Here is a 16,847-nt window from a genome sequence, read left to right as displayed (position 1 = left end):
CTGTATTCCATAGGCAGCAGTTAAATCCCTCTGAAGACAATGAGGCAGTTGTGCCTGTGTCTCAGCGTAATGAGAATCCCACTTAGGTACTGTTTTATCTCAAGTGTTTAAGGGTTTTAGTGAGTCTTTAAAAACAGGCAGCTTTAAATGGGTCTCATAGGGAAGACTCAATTGCATTCCCCAGTACAGACAGCGAATCTAAAGATCACTAGTGAAGCATTTGTAAATCCCCAACACAGGGGTTTAAATAGCGCTCAGGTGATGGAGAGGGCTTTGGACAGAGCTTGAGTTTCATCTCCAGGTAACTGCAGCATTGACTGTCTCCTGGGGTGAGGTCTGCCCCAAGGAGAGCAGCAGCATGAATGAGGCTGGGAGCCCCACTGCATGAGAGTGCAGTAGCATGCCCACCTCCCGCCTGCCTTATTTCTGCTTTCATGGGATGCTTTTGTTTTCTCTTCACACTTTTCTTTTTCTTCACTTAATTGTATGTATTTCAAGGAAAACAAACACTACATGAAGCTAATTACAAGGAGTTTATTGACTTGAACCTCATTCACAGCAGACTCCTAACCCCCGACATCTTTCAGATGAGCCAGGCGAGGTTGAGGACTCCTTCTCCCCGGTCTGAGACACTCTGACCCGACTTTATTTAATTGGTCTCTTGCAATAATTGAGTACTTGCCAAGGGCCAGTTTAAAGGTGCTACCATCTGATTTTTTTCCTCTCCAATAGAAGGATTAACCCCATTAGCAATGAACTCTATGCTTCACGTCTGTAACCTTACAAAGGAATATAATCCTGTCTCACTCCACCAGCTCATTCTTTTCCTCTGCAGAAAATCATTAAGAATCTCCTCAGCCCTCATCATCACAGTTTGGACCTGTTTTCTTTTTGCCTGGGTGTTCAGAAGCAGGCAGAGATCCAGACAGGCATGGGCTGGGATTGGAATTGCTGGGAACACTTGCTAATTCATTCTGGTTTCTCTTTTTAGAATGGCAGGGATATTATTTCATTGCTCCTGGCTTCAGGTTGTGTGTTGGCGCTCAGCTCTGAGGGGGACTGAGAGGCAGCAGAGTGGCTATTTTGTAGGGACACTGCGAGGTGTGGCTTTCAGTCATGGTCTGGGTTATTTCCTCTCCCTGTGGATTACTACCTCTTCCTCCTCAGCCTGTCTATGGGATGCAGAACAAAAGCCCATTTTTCCTTCAAATTCTCTCAGAAATGGGCTTTGCATGTTTTAAAAGAGTGGGGGCTTTAGTAACAAGGCTTTGTGTGAGCCCCAGTGAGGCCTGGGCATCCTCACCCCTTCCTAATGGAAAGAGACTGCCAATGCAGCTGTAAAAGAAGACATGATTGGCTGCCTGCAACATGAGGGGACTTTGCCAGGGTGGCAGTCATTGTGCTCCCATCAGTCCAACCTGGAAAACATCCCCATCTCCATACACCAGCCTGACCCTTCCTCCATCCCAGTCAGACACTGCCCTCCTTGGTAATTGCTCCAGAGCAGGCCTGGGGACACCCATGTGCGGCTGGGATCTGCTTGGGGAGCTGTTTTCCTGCAGCTTAAAAATGAATACTGATATTTCAGCTGACAAAGGGCCACAGGTTGGTTGTCCTTAGGCTGGGCTGCAGATAAGTGCTGCTCCGCTGCTGGTGGAGCTGGAGGGCTATATGGAAGGCACACAGGATAGACAGAGCCGAGGGGAAGCCTGGCTCTGGTTTTACTCAGTGCATTTTTAAGCATCTAAGTTGTTTTTAACAAGCTATAAGAAATAATGACTACTTAGGACACATGGAGTTATTCTAATTTACTAACAAAATTATATTCTTTGCAGATACGAGCAGAGACACGTAAGGATGTCACACTATACAGAAGGTAGGTGTCTCCAGCAGGGCAATCTTATATATTGTAATGCTTTCCTTATTGTTAATAACACCATCCTACATTTAAAAAGTGCTTTCCTTCCCAAAGGACCCCAGACTCTGTTATAACTTGTGGTCTAGTCCTGAGGGCAAATGCATTGATAAGGATTTTAATAGGAAATGTCAGATTCGAGCCAGCAGAGAGGATGATGACTTCTCCAAGGCTGAAACACAACCTCTGCTAGGGTGGGGGAACCAGCAGCTCAGTCCCAGCATTTTCACAGTGGAAGCTGGCTTGGAAAAAGGCTGATGGAAAGGAAAAGCCTGGTGCAAAAGGAGCATGGAGGACTTGCTGCTGGGCTCTTGGGATGGAGGAAGAGCCCCACACTTCGCTGGCTTATTGGATAAGTCGGCAGTTGGGCTGCTCTGAGCTTGTCTATGCTGTGGAAAGGAAGGTGTTGATAAATACTGACTGACAGGAGCCTGGTACAAAAGAGGATCACACTTATAACTGGACAGAGAGGGATGTTAGTTGAGAGGTTGCACGTGAGAAGTGACACATTAACATGCACTTGTTCCCTGTGGAACAAAGTGCTGGAATCCCAGGTTGTAGCCAACTTGGGAGGAGCAGAAGGGGCGTTTTTGGTAGAAGTGTGTAAGAGTTTGCTCTTGAATCCCAAGAATGTCCATTCAGTAAACTTACCCTAAAATTAGAGTAACCTGTCACTTTTGCTTGCCAGTGGAGGGTGTAGGGTTATGGAATGTGGTTGTAATGCCACCAGGATTTTATATAGATCTTGTTGCTTCCAGTACACCAAAACTGAGCAGCTGCTCTCAGTGTGTAAGTCTGCCAGGGTCAAACTGAAACCCTGCTTCTGTTAAAGTTGAGGATTTTTGCTGTTGATTTCAGTGAGGCCACACTTTTCACTTCTGGCCCTTTCAGAAACACAGTAGACAACCCAAACTGCTGCTGGGTGGAAAGAAGGAAAAATGTGTATTGATTTTGGCTTGAAAATTCCAACATTCACTTGTGAATTTAAAATAGAAAATCTATTTGCCATATGCTCAGTTCCAGAAGAACTATGTCTCTGGAGAACCTGCTTCCTTGGGTTGCTTTGGATGGAGAGGGACTGCTTACAGATTTCTTTGCTTTACCCTCTTCTGTTTTACTTCTCACATTTGCCATTAAACTAGCACTGACATTTCTGTGCCATCTGGCTTTTTTTGTTGGTGGATTTTTGAGGGGGTTGGAGAAAGAAAGGTTCAGGGTAAAACAAGAGTTTGTGTTGCTAGATCAAGAGTCAAGAGGGGGACCTTATGCTAAAACACTTTGCCAAGGGAGTCTGGGTTGTAAGGAGGGGATTTAGGGCTTTCAAAAAGGAGAAGAAATCTCTGCACATCTGAAAGGTGGGTTGGTTCTGGCACAGCTTAACATACTCTCCACAACGGCTGCTACAGCAGAGAGGCACAGTGGTAGACAGCCCAGAAATTGCTGACATGCAGGTTACTGCTTTATTCATCTCTCTGGAGTCCAAGAACTATTCAGACAAATGGGGCTGTCAGTTTTAAGGACTAGAAGGAAACGTGTACCTGCAGCCTCACGTGTTTTGAGGTAGAGGTTGGTATGTTTGAATATGTGAAGGGAGAGGATTGGACTGGCTTGGAGATTTCCCCCTGCTCCTGTTGGATTCATCAGTTCTCATTAGGGTCTGGACAAGCCTGGGAGAGGCTATTTCCAATTAGGAGGAGTTCTCAGCCTGAGAAACAATGAAGTAGAGTTTCTTGTGAGCACTTAATGCAAACAGTTTGTGTCATTCATAACCTTATCACACAGTTTCTTGCAGCATCTCACATTTCCCAGACATTGGGGTTTTTTCCCTAACTTAACACCGAACAGCGGAAGAATTCCATCTGCCCTTGGTACCCTTGTACAGCTGAGGAAAGAGGTCATGGCTGACAGCATCAGCTGCAGTGATTGCAGACACAGCCTCTGAGTGTAGTGTAAGCACGAATTTAGACTTTCTAATTGGGTTAGAAGAGCATGTTAAATGCCCAGAGGAAGAGCTGAGATTGGAGCCTGGCCAGTCTTGGCAGGGGGCAGAGCTGAGGGCTGACATCAGCCTGGCCAGATGAGCCCGTGCATGCGTTGACACCCAGATCACCCCCCCTTCACTTCTGGGGTGACAGGAGAAGAAGACATATGAGCCATGAACAAGATCATATATTGATCTTTCACAGCATGTAATTTATGGAAATGGCACTTAATGTATGTAGATAAAAGTGACATTTCTCATGGACTGTTTATCTCCAAAGTGTCTTGCAAAATGATCGCATTATGACTCTGCATAGCAAGAACGTCTGTTCTCTCAACCCTCCAGACCATATACTTGTTTGTTGTCAGCACAAGACATTTAGTTTCTAATTCCCAGGGTTAATATACAGTATCAGGTTATTACACTGCATTGTATCACACTTGCTGAATGACATTATGTGTGGCTTATATTTCATTTCAGCTCCATTTCTAATTGTTCTGTGGTGGAGTTACATGACCGAACAGGGCTGTGGATGTTATCTGCTGTGCTTGTAATGCACTGAGTGGCTTCTACCTCATCCTTTGCCTCCATCTGTTTCTCTGCTGCTCCCGTTGAGCCCACACAACTATCTCCAGGTAAATATTTGTTAATCAATGTTCTTTGTCTATCACAGGCCAAAATGAGATTTCTATTCAACTGATTCAAACTAATTAAATCACATAACAGCAATGAGGGCTTTTAATCTTTTTCCACGTGTTACTGTTTGGTTGCCATATAATGCTTCCTAAAGAACATTGATCACCTGCTTGGTAATCAATGTTCTTTGTCTGTCACAGGCCAAAATGAGATTTCTTATTCAACTGTTTCACAACTAATTAAAACCACATAACAGCAATGAGGGCTTTTAATCTTTTTCCACATGTTACTGTTTGGTTACCTTATAATGCTTCCTAAAGAGAAGTTAGTGGGCTAAGCCTTAACCTTAAGAAAAAGAGCTGTAGGCCTGTATGGAGCATGGCATTAACCAAGCTCTTTAGGATCTAAAGGACTACACAGAGATTTAGAGGACCTGAGCTAATGCCTAGCAGTACTACAGGCTTTTCTTCATGGCCTTGGTCAAGTCACTCAAACTATAAAGTCCTGCAGCAATTTGGGAATACTTTCAGAAGTGATGTCAACACTTCAGAGTTCACTGAAGTCTCACTGGAAATCAGTGGGATTCATTACCCTAAGGCCTAATCCTTCATAGACTGAGACATCTGAATTTCATCCAGATTTCTGTCTTGATCTCTGGATGTACTGATCTCACTATCCCAAGTTACATGGGGGGCTTGTAGACCAAGGCTGAGAGCAGTCCTGCATTTCACAAATGTGCTGGCAGTGGGCAGGGAAGGGTGGCTGCAAGATGCTCATCCAGGGTCTTCTGCCCACCATTGGGTGGAATGAGACAAGACAAATCTTCCCTGGCAGCACTGAAAAGACAAACCCTCCCCTGCAGTTCTGGTGCATGAAATGCAGTGAGTGAAATGAAGCAAATTCATTTCTCCTATGAAAATTAAACCTAAAATGCATAACAAAGCACAATAAATAGGGAAAAAAAGAAGTGTAAGGGTGAAGTTCTGCAAGCTCAGCACTGCGGGATGGAGGATGAAGGGGGTGTCTGCACTCAGATTAGGCAGTTCTCGGTCTTTAGCCTTTTGAGAGTTCTTTCAAGCTTCACAGTCTTTACAAAACCAGTTATTTTCCTCTTATCTGAGTCCCCTTTAATTCATGTTGTTTCCAGTCCTCCATGGTAGGGAGAGTGTTTGCACTGGATTGGGCAGGAGCAGGGTGATTGCTGAAAAGGCTCCTGGAAGTATTAACAATAATAATGTGCACTTTATAACCATGGTTAGTATTAAAAGACATTTGACAAACACTGGACTTGGAATGAAAGGCTTTTAAAGCCCCAGCCAAGCTATTTGCAATTAGAACACAGTAATGTACATTCATTTTGTATGTAAGTTGAGCTCACAAAAATCTCCTTTTTTGTCCATTAACAAAACCACAGTATCCCCATGAACAAGTCCCCTTAATCTTCACAGTGCATAGTCTGTGATCTTATCCTTAGAAAAGCTGTGCAATGTCATGCAGCTCCAAGAGAAACAAAAGCAAAGTCCAAAGCAAGATGAACTCTCTCCCAGAATAACTGGCACTGATATGGGGGCACACCAGTATTTGAGGGTTGTTGCAGCTTGAATGAAGTGTATGGTGTATTTAGAGCCCAGAAAAGTGCAGAGAGCACAAATTTCTCCTGCTCCTGTATAGAAATGAAGTCAGAAATAAAGGAGTTGAGCATGAGCACAGCAGTGACTCCATTTCCTCTCCCTGAGTGTCCATGTAGGCTCAAAACCAGAGAGCAAGAGGCAGAGTGCGCAGGGAATAAATGTATCTGACAAGGTTTCCTGCCTCCCTGCCTTTGTTTCCCTATCCTTATTGTAATAATATTTAAGATTTACCATATTTTCTGCTCTCAGAAGTGAATATGAAAGATGCAGGAGTCTGACTCTACTCCCCACACAGATCATGACTGAGGACTGTGAGTAGACAGTCTCCTTGGGCTCCCTCCCACCAGCGCAAGGCATGTAAGCAATGAGACCAAAGGAGTCCTCCTGGGTTGTGGTGACCAAGCCCAGCTAATGCAAGCAGCCATGTCACATAAACCTGTCCATAAAGGCATCTGACAGCCTGCCCTCCTTACTGCTGTGAAGAGACTCTCCAAAAATCCACTCCTCTAATGGGTAAAAACTTTCTAATTCCCAGACTAAGTCTAAAGTCATTTAACTCCTTTGACTCTTCCTACAGAAGGTTCACTATGCACCCAGTCATGATACAGGGAACAGTTATACTGTGCCTAGCCTTTCCCTTTTGACATTTGCAGTGTTTTATTTCTTCTCTTGAAAAACAGGCTGTCTGTACTCCCTGGTCATGCAGTAGCAGTTTTGCAGGACTGGAAGCAAATGTTCCAGTCTGAATGACTTTCCTGAATGAAGCATTATTTCATTTTCTGGTGGCTGGGCTTCTCTGAAGGCTTAGAGCCAGTAAAAATGAAGCATCAGGCAATAGAAATCAGACAAGCTTTCAGCTGTTTAAATAGAGTTCATCCTTCTCTTTTGGATAAGCTGTGTTGACTCCTTTTTATAAACTAATGTGCCTGGGTCTAACCAAGTGGAGTTGCCCAGATAGCATTTAGTCAGTGGTGCTGTATCCCCAACCTCCGGCTGACCTCTGAGTGTGTGCTTGCAGGGATTGTTACTGCTGTCATAAGTAGCCAAGGACAGATTGCAAAGAAGGCAGAGAAGAACCTGACTCATTCCCATCCTTTAGTAAAACATCTGTCTTGCTGTTGTCAGAGGAAATCAAGTATTCACTTTTGCACATTAAGAAATTTAAAGGAAAAGGCTTTGTGGGGAGGGCTGTCAGCTCCCTGAGGAAGTTATTCACTTGGACTTAAAGGATTTATGGGAAGAAGTGTTTTAGCTGCCCCCAGAGCATCATACTAGCCCTGGTGGTGTTCCAGTTATTTTATCTGACTGTCTTTACAGGTATTTCGGGTAATTTACCTGCACAGCCAGCCTCAGGATTGCTCTTTTGAACACAATTGCTGTTATTTTTGAAAGCACCACTCTCAAAAGCAATATTTCATCATTACTGTAAGACATAGTCCGTGCAATTATCAGGGAGAGTGTCTGTAGGAATCTTAGGGGAAGCATGGTGACGCCTGAAACAAGCCCTAAACCCTAAACCTCGTGTCATTAGTGCCTGGCTGGGATATAACAGTCTTACCCTGGTAATGAGAATTTGGCCTTTCCTGTCATGTGTGTGGGTCCTGGATTAGCTCAGATGAGGCTGGCTTCTTAAAAGCACATTGCTTTTGGAGGAAGAGCACTGCTTTATTTCCAGCCCAACTCCAGGGAAAGAGGACAAAATGACAAGGAATTTCCCCTGCCTTAGAGCTAGCTCTTCCCCCTAGCCCTTTTCCAACCAGCCACCACCTCTAAGACTCTGCAGGAGGTTTTCCAGACTCACTGGGAATTCAGGTTTGTGTCTCAGATGATCACAACTAAAGGGCAGCAGCTTCAGAGCCATCATAAAGGAAAAAATAGGGAATCTTCAGTCATCTGTGTGTGATTGCATCAAATGTCAAATTTGGTCTGCAGATCCCTGTCACAGTGAAGTTATCAAAGCTCATAACAATTCACAGGTAAAAGAGGTTGGGGTGATCTGAATTACAAAGATATTCCTTCCTTTAGTAGAGTGTAAGTTAGAAAAGAATATATTCATTTGGGTTTAGTCACCCATCCCCCTTGTCCTCTGGAAATAGTGATGAGAGAAGAAAACTGAAATGGGGAGAGGCAATATCTAAAAAAGCAATCAGAAAATGAGAAAAATTCCATCAGAATGGAAATGTCTGACTTCAGGTGGGAAATAAAATAACATTTAACATTGGCAAATCACCTTGACAAATTTCAGCCTTCCGCAGGCACTGCCTGTGGAAGGAGCTTGCAGGAAATCCTTAGGTACATGCACCCGGAGATGTAAAATCAGTTAAGGGCTGTTACCCTTATCTGTTTGCTACCCAGAAGTGTTAGCTGGAAAAGGGCCCCATCTGCTTAGACTCAGAGTTGACCTTCCCTAAAGAAAAGGCTTTTAGATACGGAGATTTTCTTTCCAGATTTCGTCCCATTTAATTTTACAGAATGACTTTACCAAATGGGAAAGTGCAAGTGATGGTTTGACCAAATGAGAAATCCAGGTAGTGACGGCTGCTCCGGTGTCTCGTATTGTAGAGTGCAGGCACACACAGAGCAGGGGAAGGAAGGTTATCGGTGTTAGCAAGACATCACTGATGAGTACAGCAATCAAGGCAAAGCCTGAGTGACATTTGTAGCAGCTCCTGTACTTAAACGAGCACAGATGTAGATACAGGGGAAGCACATAAGGAAAGGTAGCTCCAGCTCAAATCTCAGCCTTGCAGACAGGATGACTGACTGTGCCCAGTCATCTTCAGGCAGGTGGCTTACTAATTGTATGCCAAGCTGTTAAAGTTAAAGCCATGCTAAGCTACTAAGAGCAGGATGAAATGTAAAGCTTTCCCTGACATTTATTCAGAGGAGTCTATTGTTTTCCAGGGCTGCTTGGTTCATGTATCTCATTTTTGACTGAGCTGTGCTTCACTTTGTCACCCACTGAGTTAACAACTTGGGACAATTACAGTAATTATTCTGCTACAGTAGGGATGCCATTGCCCAAATATGTTCAGGAGGAATGGCTTTACTTAAATGAGCAAGAATACCGTGAACCTGCAAAACCACTTGTGGATTGAATCATTTAATTTCTGATGCTGTTAATTCACGTTATTGAAATACTGATAGCCCTGTTCATTAGTGGAGCAGTGGAAAAGTAGAAAACCATTGATAATGTGCTAATGAAACAAGCTTTGCAGTCACTTTGGGAGACCTCAGTTTCCTGATACGTGAATGTATGTCTTCTCTGCAGTCTGGAAATCACCCAGGGCCAAGAATCAAATGCAAAGGCAGCCCTAAGACTGGGTCTAGCATGGAGTCAAGAGTAGGATGCTGTGTTCCTTGTATGAGCAGAGGAGCCTGTGCAGCCACACTTTGCCTGGGGCAGGCTTCCATCCCAACACCAAGGTTTGTGTCCTGTGGCTGCCCGTCTGGCTCTGTACACACCCGACTCCTTCTCTGCCCAGCTCCTTCTCTATTTCTTACATCTGCCAAAGACCTTATAAGTCATTCCTTCCAGGGAGGCATTTGGGAAGTGTTTCTCTTAATAACTGAATTCTTACATGTGCTACTTCTTGTTTTGTAGCACTCTTAACAGCCTTATCACAGCACTTTTCCATCTCTGAGCACAGTCTGTATGACTCCTCAATTGATGGATGTTTATTCTGGAGGTCATGATCTTTCAGCCAGGTTTTTACACACAGCCTTTTTCTTCCAATCCACCTCTGAATTTTAACAAGAAGCTGTGGCATGAAAAGAAAAGAACGATGCTGAATACTCTGCTTAATAAATGGAAACTCAGCAAGGGCACCAGAGGACATGACTACTTCATAACTTCCAAATTATGCTGGATGTGAAGCAGGGAGATTATTCTGAGTAGGTCCACTTGATTTCTTGCCAGGGTCAGGGCTGTGGCATTCTTGATGAGAAAGCAGTTGCTTGAGTTGCTTCATCAACTATTTACTTCAGGTTTAATGACACCTCAGTGTTATGTTTCCTCTGTTCTTGAGCTGTTTGCTGTTTGTCACTCCATTTGCAGTTGCAGGGGTCACCCATGTATTTCTATGAAAGGCAACATATATTTAGACTTCTGTCAAGGCTGCATCATGTTTTGCCTCTTCATCTTAGCATTATTTTGTAGTTTTACAGTAATTATTTCTCACCCTCAGTGGTTACTGCTCTCTGGTTCCTTATAAACTGGATCCCCTCTGGTAATAAGGAGCCTCTACTTTATAAGTTTCTGCTTGTTTTATGCCTCCATTTCTCTCCTCTGTGAAATATTAACCAGTTATACAGTGGGTCCCACCTCCATCCTCACGCTAGGTTTTAGGTCCTATCTGGCACTGACTGTTTCCATGACAGTGTTTTCTGTGAAGTTAGTCATGTTGTAATTTGATTTTTTTCCTTCTAAGAAACCCTTTTTTCAAAAGGAAGCACTAAAATGTGAATTTCTCGATCTCATCTGGCTGCTGGATTTTTCCCAGTTGTGGAAGACGCAGAAAAGATGCAAGAGAGAGGCACTGCAGGCATTGGGTGTTGTGGATGAGGAACAGGCTGTGGAAGGGTTAAAGCAGCACAATGACAAAGCATTGGAATGTCTGCAGTGCATATCTTACCATCCAGGAGTTCTCCTTGCCCTTAATCACCCACTGCCTGATACTGGCTGAAAGTGCCTTATGCTCCCTCCTAAAGTCCTTAGATGGACTGAACAGTCCTGGGGCAGGAGGAGCCATCCCTATGGACGGGAGCAGCCTGATACAAAAAGCCTCAGAGACAAATCCCACAGTGCTCCAGGCAGATCCTGTCACACCTCATCTTCCCCCTTGACAGGAGTCAGTCCTAATTTCTGCCTAATTTTTCCATGCATGGGATTCATTATTTCTTGACCTATGCCCAGGGGACAAGCAGGGCAGAGCAGTCCCTTCCTCTCCTTTCCAGTTTTTCCTGAGGGGTCCTTCAAGGACAAACGCTGTATCAGCTGCTGTTGACTTTACCTATGTGCCCTGATAACAAAGCAATGACATCTTGTCTTAGGTTGCAGTTTTCCTTTGTGACAGCAAACACGTGTTTGGTTTTCCTAAATAAAGAATTTTTTCATTTCTTTGTCAGGGATGGAATCACTTCCACAGAGTATTTACAATGCAAAGCCCAGGCAGAGTGTTGTAAAAGATGCTTTCCTTCAGTCCTTGGTGAGGGCTGAAGGGCAAGATTGAGCAGGGGTTGCCCTTCCCTGACCCAGCGCTATCCCCTGTGGTGCTCTGTGCACGACAAGGCAAGCCAGGCATTAGAAGGTACGGCCTTAGAATATGTATTTGCTCTCCACAAAATGGACAAAATGTAAATGGGGCAAAAAGTGGGGCTGGATGCAGACCAGCGCTTTTGTTGCTCAACAATTCAGGGCTTTCAAATTGGTTTCTTTCTGCTTGGAATGAAAATGAGAGAACAGGAGTTCAGGAGAAAAAGGAACTATTCCAGACCCTCTCCACCTCTGGCCGTAGCTGCCAAACCAGCAGCCAGCTGATGGATGTCTGAATCTGTCCTGTGAACTACATCCCCTGCAGTTCATCCAGCAGTGTGTCCTCACTGTGGAGCTTCCCAACTCCTCTGTCTTCTTTCACATCCTCACCACAGCTGGACCCAGCTCTCCTAAGTGTTCCTGCTCTCATTGCCCAGATGGGGAGACTGAGGCACGTGGAACTTGACCAAGAGAGAATCTTCATCCAGATCCCTGCATTCATCTTCCTAGTCTTCTCACTGTGTTTTGTGAAACCCATGGCCAGGTCACTCAAACGCAAGGTGTGCCCCTTGTAAATTCAAGCTCCCCAGATGAAGAACTGGTCACTGGTCACTGGTCACATTGTTTTTCCTTTGTGAAATGTTGGTTGTTGCGGTTTCTTTCCCATTTACAAAACAATTTATTAAAGCCAAAATTGTTGATAGGAGCTGATTTGACAAATTTCTCAGTTCAAAACCATTTCCTTCTGGGGGAAGCTTTGAAACTGTTGAAACAAGCATGTCTGTGTTTTTTAAACAAAAGATGTTTTGATTTAGGGTTCAAAATAAGTTGAAAATATGTAGGACAAAGGAAAGAGTCCATTGGAGCTTGAAAGGAGAAATGACAAAAACATCTAAATCAAAATGAATCCTATTTTCATATCACTTATACACAGTGGTTTTAGAGCCCCAAATTATTTATTTAACATTTCTTTTCATTCTCAGGCCGTGACAGATCTCTAGTTTTGGTACTTGTCTTGATTGGAAGGGGATATTTTTCCAGGGGATGCAGTTTGGAAAGCACCTCAGGTCACTAAAGCTGTTTCTTCCCCTCTGGCATTCAGAGCTGCTCAGTTTGCAGGCTCAGCTATTCACATCTGAAATGGGAGAAATCCCTCGTGGATGTGAAGGCAAAAGCTTCCGTGGGTGAGAGGACATGGCATAAGCACCCATCAGCAGTTCTCCCTCCTGCCCCATGGCTGTACTTTATAAGAGTATCTCAACTGTAGGCTCAGCCCATGAGACTTTCTTTGCCCATATGTACAAAACAACCCAGTTTTGCAGCAGTTTGGACCATGCTGCTGTCACATCTGCAGAACACCAGCTTAACCCATGTGAGCCACTGGCTCCTGTGTGTCCATGGAGAGTAGCGAGGTTGGGATGCCTTGGAGATGACATTTGAGTCTGGGAAGTGCAGTGAAAAGCCACTCTTGATTCTGCTTTTCAGGGAACAGAAGACAAACGGGCATTGGTCCCAAGAACAGGCGGTAACGAAATCAAGCTGGACCATCTGTGGATTGCTCAGTGCCTGCCATCCCACCAACTACAGGAGGATACTGGGAGGTGAGCTGACTACATGCAGGAAAGGGTGATTTGGAAGTAGTTATGGTCCAGAAATCCTGGGACTCATGTCTGTGCTACAGGAGAGGAGGCATTTGTCTTTGATCCTTGAAGAAGTGGGGCATCCTTCACATTTGCCTTGTTTCCCAGTGAGCTCTCCTCAAAGAGACCCCCAAATTACCTGCATCACTCAGGCTTTCTCTGGATGGGGGTCTGTCTACTTCTTCACTTATCTTACCTCATTCCCAAATTCCTGACGGTCCATAAGAAGGGGAGAGGAGGATGGTGATGCTGGGCAGGTGGATAGGGAAGCAAAAAGGTGTATTCAGTCTCATAGTTTAGGAACCAATAGTTAATTAAGAAACTGTGAACAGATCTTGCTTCTAAATGTTACTTTAAATGTTGCTTTAGTTGAATTCAATAAGGACAGTGTATTGACCTTCTCAAGGTTAATGGCTCAATGACTTACTAAGAAAAAGCATATGCAAGGCCAGATTGATTCTTGTGTTAATTATTTCTCTGGACAATATAAAATGTATTTTGATACGTTTTCCACGATACCTGGAAAGTCATTTCTGCTCACCAGGTTATAGATGTTCCAGGCAATGACAGAGGTGCTGGGAGTGTCCTGATTTCTTCAACTATGTTCCTTATACATGAGCATTTCTTCCAGTGCAAAAACCCACTAAGAGAAATACATTTCCCATGAAATTAGATGAGATCTGTTTGCTTCTGCCTTACCTCCAGTGAAATATCTTGGCAGTTGAGCAAAAACTCAGCGCAATCCAATTTATGGAATGAATTGTGACAACTCACGTGAGTCTGAGTTTTACCTCCCCTGAAATCCTTGGCAAAACACCTGCAGCTCCTTGTTAGCATATGCAGATAAATCTCTGGATATAATCACTGATGGAGAGGCAGCAGTAGGCGAGGGTGTGCCCTTTAGGGATGGCTTCTTATCCCAGGGCCTTGTCAATACTTGTATCAATGACCTGTTGGGAAATCTGTAATCATTACTAATGAATGCAGATGACTCAGATTTGGAGAGTGGTAAATAACCACGACAACAAGGCCATAGACACGAGTGAGCTCGATCACTCAACAGATCAGATGCAATCAAAGGCTGTCTTTTTTAATGCAGCTAAATATATAGGCATGGGGACCTAGATGAACATATGCATATACTCATGGGAAATCAGTGTGGTTTGTAAATGCTCCATATGGGTAAATTATGCATTTTGCAAGCATAAATACTTTATTGCTGCCAGACTGGTAGGTTAGTATAGCTTGAAGGAGAATTACCCTGATGTGTTACCAACATAATAACGTGCCTGTGCAGTGCTCTCTTACACCATCGTCTGCTGCAGCCCAGGGAGGCTTGAGCATTCTGTGAGTACAGGCTACATGAAGTTGTTACCATTACTTCAAGATAGATGGGCACTAGGGTTCCAGTTTTCCATGTTTTCCCTGTAGGAATTCGGCACTTAAGACAGTATAGGATGAGTGGCAACTGAGGATTAAATCTCCATGCGTGTGCAGGGACCTTATCAGCTCCATCCAGTGCAACTTTCCTTTTCTGATAATCTCTTTGCTCACTACAAAAAGAAGCCCTTCACTTCCACCAGAACCAGGGAGCTGCTGTTTGTAATTACAGAGTCCCTTGCAGATGCCTTTGCTATCTGTGGCTCTTCCCCAGGGCTGTTACTCCCCTCTGTAATGGAAGTAGGTCTCTGGAGCAGTTGCTCTCAGTGCTGACAGCTTTCTGATTAATGGCAGTGACAGCTCAGCCTTATGTGTGCACTTTGGAAGGCTGCGCAGGGCTTTCCTCTCCCTCCTCTTAGCTCAGCCTTTACCTCTGTGGAAACCTATCCATCACTGCAAGCACCTGGCAGGTAAATTCAAACCACGCAAACTCCTGCCATCCAAGCTAAAAAAAATGAGCACCATCAGCACAGCAGAAACAGGATTGTTTCATATGAGGATAAAACACAGCAAGGTTTGTAGGGAGAGGCAGCATCATTTATTAGACCACGCACATACTTGCAGGGGGGGAAGTGGGAGAAGCTGTTGGACACACAGGTTTCTTTAGTCTAAAATCAAAGCAACCATCTCCCAAGCTGAACAGAGGTTGAGTCTAACTGCGCTGAGGTTACATGATGTTCATCTCTTTGTCAGTATGGGAGAAAAGAGGCTTGATGCCTGGATCTGAGAAGGGCAGGAATAAAGTCACAAATCTTCTTTGAACAGAGGCAAGCAGCTACTTTTCACCACCCTGCTGATGGATTAACCAGGGATGGAAAAATTTACAATCTATCATAACACCAGCAATGCTGCTTGTCCTTGAGTTTTAGCAGCCGGCAGAGTAGTGAATTGTAATTGGAAGCTTTAAATGCAGAAAATACCTAGCAAGGTCTTGTTGTGCTCTTTGATTCTGGGAAAATAGCATGGAAATCATAGTTGAGAGATCCTATGATGTGACAGAGGATGGGGGCTGCGTGTACAGCGGGACTCCCAGCCGGCCTCTGCTGCTAGCTTGACTGCTGAGCCAAAAGGATCAACAGGCAGAGACTTGGGATTCATACTCCCTCTTAACACAATAAAAAAGTTAAACTTCACAAGCAGAATCTCAGTTTTACCAAGTGGGAACATGGAACAGGGGGAGAGAGCAGGAATATCAGTGGCAGAGAGCCAGGCAGACGAGACTGAGATCCATGAGCCTGAACTCAGCCTGTGCCTGCATCCTCAGCTCTCCCTGCCTGCATTGAAGGCTGAACACCGGGACTGTTTCAGAGCTTCGTGTGTTTAGCAGCTGACATTCAGTGAGCTTGTATCAAGCCACAGCAAACCCAAGGGCTGGGTTTGCACGGGAGCTATAGGAGGATAGTTGGAAATAAACCTTTTGGCCATAATGACTAAACAGGAGAAGCCACCGCTACTGCAAAAGAACGTGCAGTGGGGATAAACCTTGCAGTGATTTATTCCTTATTGGAAAGGTCAGGGCCCAGGAAGGAGAGAGCAGGGCAGGAGCGGGGAAGTCTAAGGCAGACCATCCTAATCCCCTTTTAGGCAGAAAGCATTAGCACAGCCTTGGAGAGAATTTGTTGGACTCAGTGGGGTGTGTCGGGCAAGCAAAGTGCTCAGCAGAGCTGCTGCTCGCTGCACCGGCCGGTAGCACCCTGATCCTTTGCCATCTCATAAACAGAGGGAAAGGAAATGAGTTTAATCCAAGCTCAGTGTATATTGGAATCTAACTTAAGTAAAACAGCCTGAAAGCCCAAGAATAAATCAGCAACGAAAGAAATCTCTTTGTGCTGGTGTGCTGTCTGCTGAAGAGGAGCTGGAAAAACCCTTTTTGCCTCTCGCTGTGGATCTGTTTCTTGGTTTCCTCTCACACATGCAACCAAACCCTCACGTTCCAGCAGCTTCCCCAGAAACAGCAAAGCTGGGCCCCACGTGAAAAGGAGCACGTGGTAGACAGGGAAGAGCCCTTGATTGGGAAGATTGAAAGATACTTGGAAAGCTGGTTAAAGATTCAATTGCAGCATGAGATCGCTGTCTGCGGATGCTTCCTACAGCCACTCAGGTGGTGCTGGGAGGGTAACAAAGAGGAATTCTTCGGGAAGGCTCTAATTTTTTAAGTGTGGGGGTCTGAAGCAGTTTTAGTATTTGTCAAAGGCGTGAGACTTCCAGGGATTCAGTTTGGAATTCCATACCTGGGGTTTCAGTTGATAGTTTAAGAGGCAGACCCTGCTGGTACACTGCATTGTGCACCCCTTGCCTTGCTCTCTCGCTGTCCCTGTCCCTCCTCTGTATGTTTGATGCATATGGTCAC

At 44.6% G+C, this 16,847-nt stretch overlaps 1 long non-coding RNA gene across 3 annotated transcripts in view; it reads left to right on the top strand.

Annotated features, from left to right (window-relative positions):
* Positions 1–16,847, top strand: part of LOC130605427 (uncharacterized) — a 50,383-nt gene that overhangs the window by 22,378 nt on the left and 11,158 nt on the right. For 2 of the 3 annotated variants that reach the window (XR_008973691.1, XR_008973690.1), the window contains exons 3-5: positions 4,377–4,531; positions 9,435–9,589; positions 12,903–13,018. This is a non-coding gene — a long non-coding RNA (uncharacterized LOC130605427). Of the gene's footprint in view, positions 1–4,376; positions 4,532–6,469; positions 6,677–9,434; positions 9,590–12,902; positions 13,019–16,847 lie in introns of those variants that run through there. The other variant, XR_008973692.1, reaches the window with a different exon arrangement.

The sequence above is a fragment of the Pezoporus wallicus genome, unplaced genomic scaffold, assembly GCF_028554395.1.
Source record: "Pezoporus wallicus isolate ANWC-B61680 ecotype Strahan unplaced genomic scaffold, APGP_CSIRO_Pwel_v1 contig_13721, whole genome shotgun sequence".
Classification (NCBI taxonomy): domain Eukaryota; kingdom Metazoa; phylum Chordata; class Aves; order Psittaciformes; family Psittacidae; genus Pezoporus; species Pezoporus wallicus.
This window is presented reverse-complemented; position numbering and strand designations above follow the sequence as displayed.